Raw genomic sequence first — 7,662 nt, forward strand, 5'->3', positions numbered from 1 at the left:
ATTCTCTCCCTGCAGGCTCCTTGTGCTCCTCATCCATTGATCTAAGTACCGCTGTTCTTGACTCCAGACTCAAGGCTTCCTTTGACAGTGATTGATGGCCACCCTCTCACAGGAAGAATGACTAACTCCAACCTGTGAGTATTGGAGGCGCTACAGAATATATCTGCTGTACTATTTATTTTGGGAGGCGGACATGTGCCCACATTTTTATTCTTGGAATAAACATTCTGACATTTTCTGGCAGGTGTGAATGCTGTAACATACCAGCAGGCAGAAAAAACCATAAAATGACAGCTTCTAACCTCTCTGATGGAAACAAACTGACTGTTACTAATGTGAAAATTGTAAACCCTCACCAGATTTCGTATGAATTGTATCACTTGGAAAGCCAAATTTTGATGTTGAGGGTCCCCTGGCAGCCCAAAAGAGATGAATATTTTTTCAATGGTGCCTACTTGCTCTTCAAAACCAAATCCAAATCATAAGACAACTGTATAATGAATTATGTAAATTTCAAACCTCAACCTGATTGCGGCCAACTCGTTTTGCCAATAGTCTGAAAAGATTAGGCCTAATGTGTAAGTGACAGCATGCAGAACCCTTCACAATCCTCTTTCAGCTGTTGTCTCATCAAAAGTGCATTGGTGTAGTGGGTCTGATGAAAAGGGATAATTTCACTTTCTATTCAGTTTAAGAATAGCAAAAACTAGTCTTAATTTTACATTGCTTTATTCCAACACTTGCCCAGAAATTTACATCAGAACTTTTGAAACAAATATTTAAGAATATTTTAATATACTGAATAAGAATATATTGTTACAATAATAGTTCCTTCCACATTATTTAAGAAGAAATGTCTTGACTGTGCTGTCTTAGAAGCTAACAGTACATATATATAAAACATTGAAAAATCACAGATGGGAAGTATCCTTTTTATTCTGAATCTCACATATGCATAATTCTAGACTATAAATAGTAACTATTTTGATTGTCATTGGTCCAGTGAGAGATAATCTCAAATTTTGAATTAAATGAAAGTTTGGTATAAACACGCATCTTCTGGTGTCAACCAGGACAACATAGAAGAAATAGGAAAATACAGGAGTCAAAATGGGAAAACTATAGTAAATTACAGTATATAGGGCAGAATATTAAGAGTTCTGGATATATCGCAAGAAACTCTTAGATAAATTAAAATTTTCCCCTTATGATATGCACTGTATTAACACCTATTTGTACTATTCTACTACGCAAAGAACATTTTGGTTGTGAAAAACTGCAGCTTAGAAATTAATCTATCCCATATGAGGCCAGCAATATAAGTCAGTAGTTACCCATTTTGGACAAGTACACACAGAACACTTTGTCCAAGAAAATGTCCATCAAATCATTTCAGTGCTTTCACACTGCCACAAGAACAGAGTATCCTGAGAAGCCAAGGCTGAGGTGTCTAGCTGAAGGGATAAAGGAGTCTGTCACTGACCTATTTCAGTACCTCAGAAGTCACTTCACTGCTCTGTGCCTCAGTACCCCATTTCTGTAACCACCATGCCCTTTCACTGGGATACTCTTCAAGACCTGAGTTATAGCTTTTACCACAAGAAGTATTTGAGATTTAGTTTGGGAACTGGTTAAGTCCTGTTTATGTAGCATTTCTGAAACAATAGCATTTCCAGAATGTGTTGCTATTCATATGTGACTAAATAATAAATAATCAAATGTGAATAACTATGGCTAAGAACAAATGGGCTCATCTCTGCACAGATGCCTTGTTCGTAAGCAAATTGTTCATATGCACAAATGTCTGAGAGCAAAACTGAGCTGAAAAATATTTAGCATTTGAATGAATGTTGGACTGCCAAACCACAGTGTCGGACCACCAACATACATGGCATTTGTATAAAATCCAAATAAGAAGAAATACTACATTTTTTGTTTCTTTTTATTGGTCTTCTGGTTTTTGAGCCTGACATGATCATTTTTTTCCATCTTTCATCAACAACTAGAGCTATTCATAAATGGAATTTCTTTCCTCAACATAAAAAAAACCATTAAATTATTAAAAAGTCTTTTGGAATATAATATCTAAAAAAAAAGAAAAGTGGGTATGAAAACACAGGCATATTTTATTCTGATAATGTTGAAATACTTAAATAATTTGAAGTCCAGATGAAAATTTTTAGCTTTATTAATACAGAGAAAGTTGAAATTATTTTCTATAATAAATAATCATTAATCCTTGATGATGATTGATAATGATGTATTTTCCAGGACCAAACCATACTGGTAAATATTTTTCTATCTATATGCATGAGATTTTGAGGCTGATTTTTAAAAGTAAAACTGACATTTTCACTTTCATTATAATAGTCTGTGTAAATCAGAAGAATTTTCCATATCAGTGAGATCTGTAGCATTGCTGAACCTTCATGTGCTCCATTGCTGCTCTTCAACATTTCTCTGAGATAGCAATTGCCATAGGGTCAGGTATAGATATGCAATGGAGAAGAGCATTACATTGTCCTCTTTCCTTTCCTATCACCATCATTTGCACTAGTGATGTGGCACTGTCTCCCACATTATAGGATATGTCTACAGGCTGTGCAGCACCTGTCATATAGGTCTGTGCTGGTTCTTGTTGAGAGAACTATGCAGCCAGATTTAGGAGATGGCAGCACAATTTTCTACCAGGTCACTGGCTTGACTGCATGATACTGGGCAATTTTCTGCACTGCCTCTACAACCGTCAGCCACCTTAAGGAGTTTAAGTCATCCTTTAGTTCTCATGATTGCTGGAATGATGTCTTTCAGAACAGCAGCAAGTGTATGAAACTATCTTCTCATCAGTGCTGTCAATCAGTGCTGCCTATGGAGCCAATGGACAGAAACACCTACACCTAATTAGGACTGAATTACAGGAATTATAAGTGCTTAGATTGTTTTGCCTTGCTGTGTTACTTCTCCCACTCCCCACTTGCACAGGGATCCAAATGCAATGCCCTGGAGAGTAGAAAGTTTGAGTTACTCTTTGCAAAACCCATGTGAGGTAAGGTATGTGGTAAGTCAGGCATGTGGGTCATCTGCATACATCCTGCCTTCATTCTCTCAAAAAAAAGTGGAAATAATACTCCTATCCTTTCTTAAGAGTGAACATGCATGAGTACACTTGCTCTGTCTATATTCTGCATGAGCTGGAATGGTACCCTATTCTTAGAGTTTATTGTCAAAGAAGACACCCAGTCTGAAAAAAAGAAAGCTGTGTGGCTAACACTGAAGACAGAGCTCAAGCAGTTTTCCCCAGGAACAAGTTCTGCCTCTAGCAGTTCTTATTGAATACTGTAAAGCAAACATTTATACTGGCTTTTCTTTTGCATCTACATGGGCTGTCTATTCTCCATGTGCACTACAGCCAGCTAATCTGGATGGAACAAAAACATTTGTTTTTCCTCACATTTCTCTATATACCAAGTCCTTCCAAGTAAATTTTCAGCTGAAACCTCTTGTGCTATTAGGGAAAACAAATAAATCAAATTAATGAATGCATTTGAATGCCAGAAAGATCTATCTTTCTGTGTTCTAAGAATATCCCACAAACAATTAAATGTTCACGAAACAGAGGCAAGCCTGATAAAATGATGAGTCTCTCTGGCGCCAGCAATAGGCCTGGCTAAAAGCCAGCAACAGACTTAGCATTTAAAACCATACAGAAAGCATAAGTGACCCCGGAATGGATAAACTGAGGAAGAGCTTTCCTTAGCAATTCACCATGCTGAATGTTCCTTTTCTCTTTGGCTTCATTGCCTGGCTCAAACTTGCAGATGAATTACCAGATATATTTTGTGGGTCTTAACAACCCAGAAGAAATTAACCAGACATTTCAATTTTGATTGAATGATTTTTGGCTTTGGAGTCAGTATTCCTTGCACTGATAAAAAGCAATAAGGTGATGGAGAGCTGAAAATTTCCCAGCACATGGGTAGACATGATACTGGGTACTGTAACATTTACTTGTTACGCCATCTGTACCATTAGCTCCTTTGGGTCCCAAAAATGGGCCAGTCCACAATGAAGCAGGAGGCTTCAAAAATGAGCTTCTGTCTACATAGTCTGCTCCAAGTTGTGCCGTGATTTGGTCTGTGGTCAAGAGATCAAGAAACACAAGAGGTTTTCAGGGCAGAATGGATAAAAAGGGATCTAGCTTTTGGGATGTACAACTCCCATAAACCAATTTGATATACTTTAAACTCGATTTACAGGCTTAAATTCCCTGGTAATATGAATTATAGTAAGCAATGGGATTGAAGGAGTTGTTTTTTTTCTTTTAAGAAATTCTTAATTGCCCTCTGCTAGTAATGACACTGTCATTAATGATAGCTGACGTAAGCTAAGATTACTACACTGTTGCAAAAAGGGGAAAAAATGACCCAGAGAGGCTGAGGAAACTGCTTTGCAGACACTGATGGGCACTTTGCATCTGAAAATCACCCCTAGTAAACAGGCATCACTTGTAAAAATCCCCAGACTGGTATCAAGAAATTTTGAATGTAGGGTGCAAGCAAAGCGTAATATTTTTAATAAGCAAAATGCATGAATTACACACTTGTCAATTTTAGTTTAAAAGGAAAAATCTGTGCTCCAGTTACTGAACTGAAACTTAATCTCATTTGAAATGCTCTAGCCTTAGAGATTAAATTCTTTCTTCTACCTCTTGACTTCCTTCCTAATTTTCTTTATTTAAATGGAGCCATATCCCTCTTTCTCTGCCTTTTCCTCAGGAGGGATGCCCTCTAAGTAATGGGCAGGGCAGAACTTTTGCTCATGCAACTTGTGTAAGTTGGAAATAGAGATGAAACCCGAGCACAAGATGCTACTTTAGGTTCTGCCTGTAATACCATAGGGAAAAGAAAACCGTAAAATGTCTAAGTTTGCTGAAAGGATTGCATATCCACTGCAGTAGAAAATTGCTGAAAAATGTCACCCTTTAATTTCACAGTGTGTGTGACAGAGGCAGCTGTCACAATAAGTGTTAGAGTTATGGACTGTTCAGTTCAAGCAGAAGGAGGTGCAAGAATCCTGCCACTCTGTGGCTCATAGGTACCCACTCTCCCTGTAAGTACAGCAGGTCCTGCAGATCACAACTGAGTGACTAACATTTCTACAGAGCCCTGTTCTTGCAATTAAATTCTCTCATCTTAAGAATCCTGCCCCTTCTCCTTTCAAATATAGTATAAACTCAAAGATAACCCTGCTGCTTCACTGATAACCTGCACATGAGAACAAGTGCACAAATGCATAGGTGCTCTCTCATGCTGCAGAAGGTTGCTCTGTGTGATGGGACTACTTCATAATAAAATGCCTTGAAACAGTGTCTGACAAACAGAAATTATGTTTTTTAATGTCAAAGTTTCTTATAAATCACATCAAATTTATTTCAGGCACTTCACCTTCAGTCTATCGTGAACCCTAATGTTCAGATGAATCAGGTTTCTCATGAGGATTCTACAGCAGAGATCACATGCCCTTTCTTTGAGGGACATACCCCTTCAATGTGAGTGAGGAAATCCATGTATTCTGACATTCCAAAGCAAATAATTCACAATTGTGCTTGTGTATATTCTAGCTGAAAACAATGGCTGGATTGCAATCAACACTTTCTTGTTTGGTACACCCTGTTGTCTGACAAGGTAGAACAGAGGATGGACCTTTGGGGCCTTCTGGACCTTTGCAGTTGAGACCCAGTGCTTTTATCTCTGCGAAAGTGGAAAAAATCTTACAATTCCATTGATGTGTCCTTTTTTTCAGACTATCACTATGATTTACTTGGAATATTAATGAAAAACTGGTTTTGGCCATTATGTGTTTACAGGTGTCTGACTGATTAGTGCGATTTTTTATCTTAGCGGACAGAAAGGTAGCTGAAACACATATAAAGTTCAGCAAACATTAATTGCTGTAAGCCTGAGCATTAGAATCCTCAAAAGGGAAAAAAAAAAAAGATTTCTCAATAGGTTGTTAGCTTCGGAGATTAAAGATACATCCTGTGGGTTGCAACTTGCAGGACTACCATCCTATGGCTCAAGTAATACCTGCTTGTAAATATTAGCAGAAATCCCTACAGTCATATGCAGTTAGTGTAAATGATAAGACATTATGGAGACTTTTAAAGTAAGCTCTGTTGTTTTGTAATACCTGTCTGAAATCTATGAACAATGTTCACTTTAGTTTACTTTAAAGCAGAAAGGAGAGAATCAGTTTAAACTGCTCTCTGCAGGTAGCACCTTGGTTAGGGTGACATACTGTAATAGCTGAAAGAAAGCAGAGTTTTGAAGATGATATGGTGTCTTCGGGAGTTCTAAAAGAAAGGCTAAAATGTCCAGTATTGCACCGAGTGCATCCGTAAATAATGTGTGAGATTTTTTATTAAATAATGCTTTAAGGTAGAACCTATTACACTTCAATTCATCTACAGTTTGCTGCTGCATGTACTGTAGTTGTGTTTCCTTACTGCCCACAAAAGTGTAGATATTTTTCATGCAATCTTTAAGAAGTGGTAGTGTTTTCACGAGAGAGTTGTACTTACTGTGAAAACAAAATGTAGTAATGCTGCACACCCTCAAATTTTAAAAAACCTAAAACATAATGCTGCGTAACAGAATTGGTGCTGCTATTTTTTGGTTTTAATCAAGAGGGAAATATTGTTTGCAGTTACAACATTTCTTCAAGGTTCTTTAAGTATTTGAGTGTTCTGTTTATTGTACTGATTATGACTTGCTTTGCCAAACCCAACAAATTTTAAGTCACTGCTTTGATAGTCTACCATTCCTTCTGTTCGACATGTGGTTTTTCTAGCATATGGATGTAATATTTCATATTTCACTTCATACTTTTTGTTAAAACTCCAGTTTTTCTGCAAATCTTGGTTCTTTCACCTTCTATCTGTTCTGCTATATCAAATCTGGCCCATTTATGACATGCCCAAGGCTGTCATAATAGTCTGTTCTAAATCCTCCTGTTAAACCCTTATTCAGATCTGGTGAGATTTTCTACATTTTTAAGAACTTAGCTATGTGTGTTTCAACTTCTTTCAAACAGGGCTAACATTTGAAAGAAAAAAAAAGATACACTGGGGCTTTTCTGCTTACATCTAGTAGGTACCATCAGTATGAAACGTTATGTCTTCCAGATGTTTTCAAATTTTTGGGATTGTTGAGCCAATTCTATGACATCCAAAATGACAAAATCCAGAAAGTCATATTCTGAATACTTCCTTGTGGCATTACTTAAGGGCCTGATCCTGCAACATATTGAGCATGTCATGAAAGATCATAAATGCCCTGAAATCCCACTGAACTCAGAACTTTAGAATTAAATTTTAAAACTGTATTAAGATCTTTGAGCTTTCAGAACTTAAACTCTGGAATATTGGTAATTGAGGATACTCTGGTTTTGGAGACATATATTATACCTAGTCACAACAGCTGAGGAAATCAGTATATTTAGAACAGGAAATCCCTTTATTACGCATGCCAATTAGATCAAAATTCTCACTGAGAAAAAACATAGCTAGTTTAAGAAACATATTGGTTTCAAATAGTCTTGATTCTTGAGCAAAAACATCTGCTAAGAATACTAATCATGGTAGAAAGAACATCCTAATTGAAA

The 7,662-nt window shown here is 37.0% G+C and overlaps 1 long non-coding RNA gene across 1 annotated transcript; it reads left to right on the plus strand.

The window, feature by feature from the left end:
- On the plus strand, window positions 1-5,542 carry LOC146443456 (uncharacterized). Its single transcript, XR_014856045.1, has 3 exons — window positions 1-134; window positions 2,812-3,046; window positions 5,436-5,542. It is a non-coding gene; the product is annotated as an uncharacterized LOC146443456 (long non-coding RNA).
- The last annotated feature ends 2,120 nt before the right edge of the window (window positions 5,543-7,662 follow it).

The sequence above is a fragment of the Lichenostomus cassidix genome, chromosome 1Aa, assembly GCF_008360975.1.
Source record: "Lichenostomus cassidix isolate B80296 chromosome 1Aa, HeHo_3.0, whole genome shotgun sequence".
NCBI classification, from domain to species: Eukaryota; Metazoa; Chordata; class Aves; order Passeriformes; family Meliphagidae; genus Lichenostomus; species Lichenostomus cassidix.